The following is a 12,853-nucleotide window of genomic DNA, read 5'->3' as shown; positions in this document are numbered from 1 at the left end:
TCTAGATTTGCCCTGTTACTCAATTTTGTTAATCCCTATTACGTATTATCTTGTTCGCATCAGTTTATCATTTTGGTTTGTGGGCTGAGATCTAATTCTACTCTCTCAACTTTGTGTTGTCTCTCAACTTGGCAAGGATGCTGTCACTGTTTTATCCAAGTTATTGATTAAAAAAGACAAGAATAAAAGTGAGTAACAGAAAGTCACTGAGGTTTCTAGAATAATAAAAACAACTACTAGTAACATGCTGGACAGTTATATATGCCAGACACTACACTAAGTACTTTACATGTCTTCTCTCGTTTAGTATTCATAAAACTCTATTTTGTATTATTAGCATCAAATTAGAGATGAAAACATTGAGACTAAGAGCCTAACAAAACGACTTGTCCTTAAGAATTAAATTAATAATTATGTGGAGCTAGAATTTTAACTCAAGAATGACTGAATCCTGAGCCCAACTTATCAAGCACTTTACTGTATTCACCACTTTGTATCTCTAAGGAAAAAAAAATTAGACCATAGTTGAGGACAACAACAAAACTGAGAAAGTAAAATTTCATAAACTTTGCCATTGACCTCATATTTATTAGTTTACCACATATTTCTCTCAGGTATAAATGGTTGAGTTTATCATACTCCTCTATTCGAATCACATTATCACTTTCATGTTTTATTTATTCTTTTAATTCCATTTTCTACTTCCATTCACCTCCCACAACAGGAAGCCTTGCTAATGAGTTCATCTGTAAACTTGAATCAGTATTTCTCCTTGGAGAATATGTAGTGTTATTGTTTTGACTGTATTTATTTACATAAGATACATTGGGCTGTGCTCTCGTTTCTCTTCAGAGCAAATAAATCTTTTGCCTTTTACTAAAAGATTTCTGTGGAGAGCAACACTGGAAAATTAATTAAATTTTTGAGTCTTCTTCTGGTAATACATACATAAATACATACATGCATACATACATACATACATACATACATACATACATACATACATTGGGCTAGAGACCTCATTCTGTTTCTTATTTTTCTTCCTGAGTACTATATTTTCAAAATCTATATATGTTGTTGGGCATACATCCTGTTCATTACCTATAACTGCTACATAGTATCCCATGGTGAGCATCTGCCATATCTTATTTGTTCATTCTTCCAGTAATAGCTCTCTACATAGCCTCCAACTCTCTGCTATCACAAACAAAGCCAAGGAACATCTTGGTACATGACCCTTATCTTGAGTGAGAATTTTTCTAGATTATAAACCAGGAGTGGAGGTTCTAGGGCATTAATAGATGAGCCCTCAATGGTCCCATTAATAGGACATAGGATTTCTGTTTCCCTGCATATCCTATTTAGTATTTTAAACCCATTTTTCTACTTGGTTTCTTATTTCCAGATGAGTGGCAGGAATTCTTTGCATAAAAACATATTTATTATTTTTTCTTATTATTTTCTGGTTATTTTTCTTAATTCATATCTATTTCCATATAGCGAATGAAGACAACTCTTCAAAAGATTCCAATCATCATTTTGATGACATGACCTTTAAATCTATGACCATCCCTTAGCTCTCTACCAGGATAGCCCTTAGGCCCTGAAACTCAGTGTCCCCTATTCATTATTTCTGCCCAGCATCCATCCCCCTGCATTCTGAGTATGTGAATTAATGACATTGCCATCTATCCAGTTGTCCAAACAAGAAATGTCATCAATTTCCTCGGCAAATATTTTTTCTTTATTCAGCACAATCAGTCACATCATGTCAATCCTATCTCAGAAACGTATCTCTTACTTCTTATCTCATCTCACTTTCCATTAGCCTATACCGATGGTCATTACCCACTGTCTCAGCTCTCAAACGAGCTTTCAAACCGGTCTGTCTCCAAAATGCCCTTACTTCACATCATCCCTAAACCACCACCAAAGTTCATTGAAAAAACAAATGTGGGAGTTTCACTTTGGGAAGATGAATAAGTTCTGGGAATGAATGCTGGCGACAAGAGCACAACAATATGAATGTATTTAACACTAAATTGTCACTTTAAAAAGTTAAAATGGTAAATTTCGTGTTATGCACATTTTACCACCACAAAAAAGTATATAGTCATGTCATTCTCAAGCTTACCAGCCCCGTTGTCCTATAATATCCTTCAAACTGGTATATCATTCTTTGAAAACTGCTATTACTAAAGGCTAACAAATTGTCTAAAGAAGTCTTTGTTAATTTATATTTCATTTGGGAAGGGAAACACATCAAGTGATTTTCTCAAGGCCAAATTAGCCTACAGATAACAGAAATGGGTGTTTGTTTGGAAAGTTAAAGGAAACCTATAGTATAGGGCAACTTATGAGAGAGGAACGGGTCCAAGGGAGAGACTATGATGAAGAATTTTGGGAAACCAGCACTATAAGTCAGTGTTGAGTGCGTGATGGAAAAGTGAATAAAGGAAGAGGGGGAAATTGAGACAGGATAACTCTTTGACTCTTCTTCATAGATTAATACTACATATTTACTTGTAAAATAATTATAAAAATATCTTATTGATTCTTATGCCTGGTACAGACTCAACTCATTATATTGTAAATTATTCCCTTGATGCTTGAATATCTGGAGACCTGAAGACATGATCTTTCCCCTGAGCAACTGATCCAAAAGAGCTGTTTTCCTTCTTTCTAGGATGGTGGGTTTTTTCTTTCAGTGTAAAAAAAGTCTTTCTATTATCTTCTGGCTTGAAGTCTTTCCATTCAATATTTTCTGACTTCTAGAGTTCTGCTAATGATTTCACCTTGCATCATTGAAGGTAATGCCTTTTTATTCTCTGGCTGTTTCCAAGATTTTCTCTTCGATTATGATATACTGGTGTGTGGTTTTCTTTGAAGTCATTGTGCTTGGTGTTCATTAAACTTTTCTAAATACATCAGTTTTTGAAACTGCTCAGCCATTTTTCTTCAACTACAGCTTTGGTATAATTCTCTCTCTTCTATATTGGCACTTCAATTACACGTATTAGATGTTTTTAGCATCTTTTATATTCTATTTTGTTTTATTAATTTTTTTCCTTTCTATGCTTCAGTTGAATAATGATTGTTGTCTATCTTCTAGTTCTTTCTGATCTCAGCTTTCTCTGGTCTCCTGTGAAACCCACACATGAGAACGTAATTATAGATACTATATTTTAAATTTTGAAATGTTCGATTTTTAATATATTTCAATTTTCTGTTGAAATCCTTCAACTTTTACTTAATTTGTCCATATTTTACTCTATCATCTTTAACATATTAATCATAGATTTTTTTAGTCCTTTTCTGCTAACTCCAGTATCTTGATCATGTCTGTGCTTCTATTGGTTATTTTATTTCTTAATTAATGGTAAAATTTTATTTTTCTTTAGATTGTTATACTTTTTAAATTACATGCTAGGTAATTTGGGTGATACATTGTGGAGACATTAGATGATTTTATCTTCCTCTAAAGAGTATTAAGTTTCTTTTTTTCTGACAGGCAATTAAGTTATTGTTTATCACCTTGACTTGCTATACCTTGTTGTTAGGCTTTATTAGGATGAGTCTATTTTTGTTTTGCTCTCTTTCCTAGGGTGTAGCACTTACTCTTAGTGGTGAGTGTTTACCTAGGACTCTCTCTTCTGACCGATACATCTCCCTGCAACTCCGAAGCCCCTAAATTTTTTTGCAAAGCACTCCAGCCTCTCTTAGTTATATTCTGCTAAGTCTCCTAGAGTCTTACTCTGGGCATGTGAGCTTAACAGTCAGCCAAAGATTTTTAATGCATGTTCTGGGACTCCTCATCTGCAGCTCCCTCCCCTAAGGTATTCTGGTCCTAAATCCCAGCAGCCTTGGCAACACTGAATTCTGCTCTCTGTTTCCTCCATCCGGTGAGGCTGTCACTCTCTACTTGGCCTCTGTTACCTGTGTCACAATTTGGAAAATACTTTTATGGAGAAAGTCAGGGTGAACTGTAGGCTCACCTCCAATGTTTTCTTTCTCAAAGATTGAAGCCTTGAGTTAGTTGCTGCCCTGAGTTAGTTGCTGCCTGGTGCTTACAATCTATTTAAAAGAATTTTGAAATAATTTGTATTATCTTTAAGAAAATGTAACTTTATAATGATAATTGACTATGATCAAGTAATGACTATTACAAAAATGCAGATGTGTTTAGCATTAGAACATCTATAATGTACTACTTACAATATGAAAACTTAAAGAAATACAATATGATTATTTCCATAGGTGCAGGAAAAATCATTTGATAAAATTTAATATCTATTCATAAGTTTTTAAAAAACAGTATTTTTATAGATAGTGAAATATTTGAAACATTTAAAATTGGCAATAAGACAATATCTGATATCACCATTTCCATTCAATGTTGAATCCAAGGTTACATAGACAGCATAAGAAAAAAATTTTAAAAGTAAGGAAAATTTTAAATTGTCTTAATTCAAAGAATTCTATATGAATAAAATGATGTAATTCGTAGACAAATTATAAGGATTAACAGGTTAATTTAACATGGGGACTATAAGATCATTATACAAAAATCAATTCTATTTTTATAATCAAGAAAAAATAGTTATGAAATACATTTATAAACAATAATGAAGCATTTAAAATAGCATATAAAAATGATCTTTTTAAGTTATTTTATATATATTTTGTGCATAAAGATTTGAAAAAAATATCTATCAAAATTTTAATCATGGTTTTCTTTGGAATCTTTCCTGATATTTTTGCTTTCTTTTAAAGAATTTTCACTACAGACTAATTTTAATAAATAGATTAATTTTATATTCAGAACATTAAGAATACTCTATATAATCAATTTTTAAAATCACACTTTTACTTCAACTATTTAGAGCTGGAGAGTAAAATGTGAATATGTACCCAGAGGTTAATGTTAGCATCTACTAAAATAATTTGAAAAAATTCTAATTGGTGAAAAAAAAATTTGTCAGAATAATTACTTAATTTTATAAATTCAAACAATTGGTTCATTGATTTAATATTTAATTTTTAAAAGCTCTTTGAACCTCTTAGAACATTAGAGAATCATCTAGTTATCCAAAATGTTTGCTAAAATTTTTAGTAACAAACAGAAATAAACTTTTCATTCCTTGGTTGAAATGATTAAAAGAAAAGACAGGTTTAGTTAAAGTATTTAGGCCTGCAGTTGTTTAGAAAATATGTTTTGAGATCACTTAAAGGTACCAAGTAGAGTTTTATTCCCCTATTTCTTTCTTCTCAGTGTTTCCCTAACATCTACTTGTATGTTTTAATTTTTAATTTAAGTGTTCTAAGATCTCTCATTTACCAATAAACAAACTGACTGATTTACATTTAAAACTATCATTAATTCAAAACTTGGACCTCAAGAATCACTAGATTGTTCTTCCTGGTATTAAACCTCATTGAATAAACATAACTTGGAATGCTTATAGGCAGTCAAGAACATCTGTCTTAAATTTCTAATTATAAAACTTTAAGTTAAGAAAAAACTTTTTTTAGATCCCAAGAAAAATTTAATTTCATATGGGTACAATTTTCACCCTACTTATAAAAAATAAAATCATTGCAAGTATAAAATTAAACTATTTTTTAAAAATTAAATACAAAATATTCTATTTATTACAAGAAATATAAGTATGATTAATGTAAATGGCTCATTATAAACTTTACAGCAATGGCTTAAACTAATCTGTCCTTCATTTACATGAATAAGTTTTTTAATAGCTCTATATGCTCTTCTCTGGGAATCATTCTGACTCATTAGTTTCTTTTATTGGATGCTATTACATATCAATCAATACTTATGCTCTTGGGCATTGCCATCAGTGTTATATCAATCTAATTAGTATTCTTAAATGTAGTCATGCAAATTTAAAAGGATAACAAGTCTCAAAGATGAAAGTTTTGTTATCTTTCATAGCATTTGGCCAAAGAATTACACATAATTATGGATAAGTGCAAGAATATAAATTCATCCTGCAAAGAGAAGCAAATATTGAGAAGTAGCTAGTTTCTTTCTCCCCTTGTGAGGAAAGTAATCATGTGGAAAAGTCTTTACCATGTTCTATGTTTGAGACACACAAAATGAGGGAAATTGTGGTTATTTTTTGATTTATTTTTTATTTTAATCTAATTTGACACATTAACTAAACCATGTAGTCCTTTCCTTAAAGTAGAGATATGCTTTTTAATCCCACATAATCTATAGCATATATTTTTAAATAAAATCAACTAAATTATTTCTGGATCTCCTTATTTGTTTTTTATTGGGCAGTCATTATTTTATTCACTCATTCATTAATGAATTATTAAATGATTCATTAATTCATTTAATGAATAAATATATAATAAATATTTACTAGAGAGAATGTATTTTGAAATGGTTAAAAACATGCTTCTTTGAGCCAGACAGTTTGGGTTTATATTCTGTCTCTACTACTTAATAGCTTTGTACTCCTGATTGCCTCATCTGTAAAATGAGGATAATAATGGAGACAAAATAACACCATTATCAGTGAGTTAATATATGTTAAGTGGTTAGCCTGCCATACATAGCCTATTATTGTCAACCTGTCATATTGTAAGTATTTAATAAATATTAACTATTATTACATGTGCTAAATACTGTAGACTCAGTACTTAGTACTCAGTAAAATAGTAATTTCAAATTTTAAAAGCCATTTTTAAGCTGCCTTATATTGTAAGCTCTATAAATATTTCACTGTTACTATTAATCATTCTCATGTTGTATTTCTGAAATAGATTCCTCTGTATGCACCAATACACATGATTAATTTTGTATGATAGTTTTATTCATTATTCTTTTCTACTAAATTATGAATTTTTTGAAAATAGAAAGTTTTCTTTTTTTTTTATTCTTGAGTTAATGAGATAGGTTTCTCAATCCTCTCTATGAGTTAAATGAGTAAACCAAAAATAATTTGCCAGGCTGCTGAAAGTTTGGATCTCCTCACAGAATGGAGCTTCCTCATCACAATAAAGTTATAAAGATACTGAAAGAACATCTCCTGCCTCAGGAAAAAGCAAGCCATAATATATTGTACATGCTATATTGCTATATGTTGTGTACTTCATTAAATCTCAGGCAGTAGTGATCCAGGCTATGACAAAACATATAAATCATGTGCTGAAGTGTTAATTGAGAGACTGCATAGACAGCTCTTTTAGTGGAAGAGCAATCCAACCATCATCTAACAGACTATTCAGAAACATCGCCTAAGAACTTTGTCGTCAGCATATTGCTGGCTTTGTTCTCTCTTATTTCCTATTAATTTTTGCCATCGTTTTTAAACATCGAGATCACATTTTAATATATTTGGCATCAAGCAGATTGAGAAGAAATGAAAACATTTCCTGATTTGAGGATAAAATTATGAAACTTTATGTCATTCAGTTGGACACCCAGGGGCATGCTATGCTCTGAGGCACAGAGCAAATCAAAATAATTATCTGAGGACATTCCGAGCAGCTAAATAAAACTAGACTAATACCATAATAGTTTGTTTCACTCATTATGTTTCTAACATGTAGTCATATTTGCCAAGAGTCTTACAATTTAGTCAGTTATACTGTAGAGAAAGTCTGTGTGAAACTATCCAATATCTTACTAAAATGTTGGTAGAAAAACCATGAGCAACAATGAACATCATGTTGAAATATTCATTACTATTGTTTATGAAGTTACTCCATGATTCTGTCACAAACATTTAGTAACCCAATTAAAAATAGTGTTAATTTTGGCTGATTAACCAGTTATACCTTTTGAAGAATAGTTTAAGAATAGTAGATAATACAGTACCTAGCTAGACATTAGCAGATGTCTAAGCTTTCCAGTAAAGAGCCATTTTGTATGACATCAGAAACCGAATACATTTTATTTTTTTATAATACTCTGATGGAAAAGAGAGGTTAAATTGACTATTTCTTTTGATTAATTTTTATATAGAGATTTTAGAAAATGAAGAATTACAAAAAAGAGAATGGCCTCCCCAATTATATGCCTTAAGAAGATAATTCTTACAGAGGTAGACAAATCAAGGGACCAATTCTAGAGACAAAGAAACCAATGAGAAGACTCTTGAAGATTACTTAGGCAAGAAATGTTTGGATCATTATTTAAGGTAGGGGTTGGCAATGTTTTTTGTAAAAATCCAGATAGTAAATATTTTGGTCTTTGCAGGCCATACAGTCTCTATTGTGATTCAACTCTGTTGTTTTGGTATAAAGCAGCCATAGACAATATGTAAATGAATGAGTATAGCTGTGTTTCAATAAACCTGTATTTATGGATTCTGAAATTTGAATTTCATATAACTTTTATATGTTACAAAATATTAGTCTAAGATAATATGGAATCATTTGGAATAATTGGAAGAAATGGGTTTTTTCAACCACTTGTATAAAAACCATTCTTAGCTTTCAGGCCATATAAAAATAAACAATGTACCAGATTTGGCTCATGTCTACAGTTCCTTCTGATCTTAGATAATAGCAGTGGAACTAAAGAAAAGAGGAAGGATTTAAGTGATATTTAGAAGATAGGATTTATAGGATATAATGATTAACTTAATGTTGGCGGCTAAGAGAGTGGGAATGACTGGATGAGTCCCAGTGTTTTTGTTTGGTTAATGGTGTGATGCAGTGTAGTAGAGATCCAGAAATAAACTAGACAACAGGAAGGAGCTAGAAAGTGAGATTTACTAAGTTTATATGTCAATGGGAAACTCAAAGGGAAACACTTGAGGTTCTTCACCTACTGAGCATTGGCAGTGAAGTAAAAGAGAAGTGAAGTCTTGGGGAAAAAATTGTAAATTGTGCGTCATTTTATTAGAATGAGTCAAGATATGTAGACATAATTGTTTTTTAAAAAAATCACTCTAACTCCATGATCGCGAATTAAACGTATCTATATTTGAGTCGAATAAAACGTTAATACTAAATCATGGTGTTTGAAGGCCCAAATGAATGATACTAAATAGCGAACAATACATCAGCCCATCAAGAAAGAACTAGAGAATGGAGAAGGGGAAAACAAGACTGGTGCTCAAAGGAGGGAGACAAGACCGGCTGACTGTGATTGCCTAATGAGTCTTTGCTGAGTAACCAAGAGAACCAGGCAGAGATGGGTGAAGAAAAACGTACCTAAAGCATCTCAATTCAGAATTATCACATTCCTTTCCTAACCTGCTGGTTCACAGGGGCAAGGTCTGTTAATAGCTGGCTTCTCATTTGTTCCAAGGGAGAGGTAGACCTGTTCTCAGTTGACTGAGTACTTATTAGATTAAACCATCTTTGTATGGAATTGTTTATTTATAGAAAACAAATAAATACTTATATATACATAAACATTTATAATATGTATTATAAACAAATATTTATTTATAATTGGTATTTAAATAATTGATTATATTGAAAAAATATATATGTATATATGTATCAGTAATTTCAGCTCACTAGTAGTTCATTTATGATTTCACATCTACATTTATAAGTGAAATAAACCTGTAATATGTATAATTTTATTTGTTTCATTTGTAGAATAAATTTTATTTATTCCATATAATTTTATATGAATTATAAATAAATATTATTTCTTCAATATAACTTTATTTATATTATTATATAATTTTGTTATGTGTAATATATACACCAAAAGAAGTCAGAAAAATTTTTGAAATATCAGCAGATAAATAATAATATGGTAAATATGAAGCAAAATTTATCAATTATTATATTAAATATAAATTTAAAAAATACTCCTATTAAAAGACTAAGATTGTCAGACTTAGTCTTTGACAAAAGCAACTAGATGCTGCCAAAAAGTGAAGTACTTTAAATTTAAAGACAAAAGTATTTATGTGAAAATAAAAAAGCTAAACCAAGTGAACAACAAAATGGACATTAAGGCAAGAATCTTCATAGGGGAAAAGAACATTTTATAACATTGAAAGGATCAAACTACCAGAAAAGCATCAGGAAGATACAATGAAGTTATTTACAGATATACTACCTAATAATACATCTAAAGATAAAGGGATAAATAGATAAATTCATAATCATACTGGGAGACCTTAATACACCTTTCACAACAGCTAATAAAACAAACAGAAAAAAATTCTAGAGACTTCCAGTTTCTATTCTCACTTGTAAAGGGCTCAGAAGTCATCACTCCATCCATACTACAAGAAGAAAAGCTGAAAAACTGAAAATAAACAACTTATTTTAGATCCGCCACAGAACTGAAGTCACATGGAAAATAAGAAAAACAGGTAAATACAGAGAATCACAGTTTACCTAAAGAAGAAGCTGCTGAAGCATCATCAGTGTTGTTCTTTAAAGACAGTGAGGAAGGAAAATCTTAGCAGGAAGAATCAAAACTCTTTTATCCAGATGTCACTGGAAGATAAATAATAATAGTCCTTTTCTCAATCACTGGCTTATGATTTGGTCAATCACTTGGACCTGTAAAGAAAGCTTAGATAATTCACAGCATTTGAAAAAGGGGTATAGGAATAGACCTCTCAGAATCAGACCAGTGCGTATATATGTTTACATGCCCTTTGAATGCTCACCCAAATCACTCCCCCATTAAAGAAGCCTCTCCATAATGAAAGATGGTTTGCTCTGCGGATGTTGGTCCTTTCACCACCCATTCCAAACACTGCCTCACCATGGCTGACCTGGCTAGGAACATGCTGTGTACTCATTTGGCCACCAGAATCCAACACTGAGTTCCACACACAGCACAATGTTCCAAATATATTAGCCTTGATCTGAAAAGAGACTGAATACATTGGGCCCCTTGCACGAAGGAGTCAGTGATTTTCCTCCATGGAATAGATATTTAGTGTGAATATCCATTTTTCCTTTCCTGGCCTCAGGAATTCTGCCAATAACACTATCTAGGACTTATTAAATTGTTGTCTTTTTTTTTTTTTTAACCATAACAGTGTCTCATTCAATGTTACTTCTGAACAAGAAAATGATATTACTAAAAAATATGTGGGGAAATTGGCTAATGCTCATGGAACTTATGAATAATGACATGGGCCCTATTACTTAGAAGCAAATGGTTTTATACAAAAATGGAAGGTCCTATTGAAGATTCAGTATAAGTACCATCTATGAGACAGCCCTTAACAAAGTCGGAGTGCTTGCCTACAGGATGCAGTGTATACTCCAAGTGAATACACAATACACAGTGTGTTTTTCACGTAGCCAGACTTCATCTATTGTGGAAGGTGAAATTTTTACCACGGGGTAAAAATGAGAGTGGCTTTCTCACTATTATACTTAATGACATACTCACATTTTTGCAACCTATCCCCATATCTTTGAGCACTGAAAATAAGGAGATATTTTTCACTCAAGATGGTTTCACTGCATTAGAAGTTGGGAGTTTTAAATATCCACACTACTGGACAAATAGTCTAAAAAAAGGAGGGGGCAGTTTCTGAGTTGGTTACAATAATTAATTCAGGCTCTCAAGAGTAAATAGAACTACTGTTCAAATAGTGCATACGAAAGGTAGATGTCTGGAACTCAGAGATGCTCTTAATTGATAAAAACTAATGGTAAACTCTAGCAATATGCAGGCTAAACCATTATGAGTTAAGATGCCTCAGGAATGAAGACTTCATACCAGGTGAAGAATCTTGCCTAGGTAAAGTATTTATTGTACAAAAAATCATGTAATGAAGAGACCATACCAGTGAGTAGAAATAAGTATACAAAATAACATCAAGATTCATGGTTAAAATAATATACATCCACAAGGAGCAAACAGAGGTAAAACTGAGCAACACTCTTGAAAGTGTGTTTTCCAACCCAATGTAGATCCACCAACTGGTATTAGCAGTCTGCAATAAGAAAAGTATAAAAACTGAGAATTATTGTTTAGAAACTTCTATAGCAACTTAGAGTAACTTTACCATTGAATTTTAAAGTAAAAAAAATTGGTAAAAAAATTGTGTCCTGGGTAGTTGAAGAGGAAGTTATAGATACTAATCATGGCCGTTGATCTTTTGCAGAAATGAGGACTTTGGTATCCAACACTTTTTTCCTTGCTGTGTCATGTATATATATTTATTATTATATGTGTATATACATTAACTTTCCTTCACTTTTTATTCTATTTTATTTTTTCATATGTTAACATTCATGAAATGTGTGTATGTACATTTTTGCACATGTTGACATGCAATGGCATCTTGCAATAGCACATTATCATTTAATAACAGCGTTTATTTTTTTAAGTGGAATAACTGATAATAATCCATTTTACAAACGATAAATGTCTTAGATTTGTTCAAATTCAACAAATAGGATGTGTTGACAGTGGCTACCTTTATAATCTAGGATAAAAAATTACAGAAAATCAAGAAAGGATTGAAACTGCAATAGAGGAGGAATAAACATCACCCAGAAATACTAGAATCAATTAATAAATAATGAGACTAAATCTTGCCCTTTTAGAGAGAATATGAAGGTGTTCTCATTTTTTGAGGGATAGTTGTATTATGCTAGACTGGAGTGTGTAGTTGATGCTATAATCATTAGGAAGACCAATGGTGGAGGAGGTATACATGTGGGATAGTCACCGAGTGGACTAGAATAAACACCGGTCAGTTGTACCTATCCAAAATCACTCGCCATTTCAGCCATTATAAATCCTACCTTCTTCAGATGAAACACCAAAACTACATTTTCCAGACACTTGAAAGTAGACAGGGCCTTGCTTTCACCAAGCAGAGGCACCCAAGAGACATAGAGGTTGGAGAACAGAAAATTTAAACAACAC

General features: G+C 31.7%; 1 non-coding gene across 1 annotated transcript; it reads left to right on the top strand.

The window, feature by feature from the left end:
* Nucleotides 1-834: 834 nt before the first annotated feature.
* LOC120615843 (U5 spliceosomal RNA) lies at nt 835-945 on the top strand. The gene has a single exon (XR_005656373.1). It is a non-coding gene; the product is annotated as a U5 spliceosomal RNA (small nuclear RNA).
* The last annotated feature ends 11,908 nt before the right edge of the window (nt 946-12,853 follow it).

The sequence above is a fragment of the Pteropus medius genome, unplaced genomic scaffold (genome assembly GCF_902729225.1).
Source record: "Pteropus medius unplaced genomic scaffold, Ma_sr-lr_union100, whole genome shotgun sequence".
Taxonomy (NCBI): Eukaryota; Metazoa; Chordata; class Mammalia; order Chiroptera; family Pteropodidae; genus Pteropus; species Pteropus medius.
The sequence above is the reverse complement of the archived record's forward strand: the minus strand, read 5'-3'. Positions and strand labels throughout refer to the sequence as shown.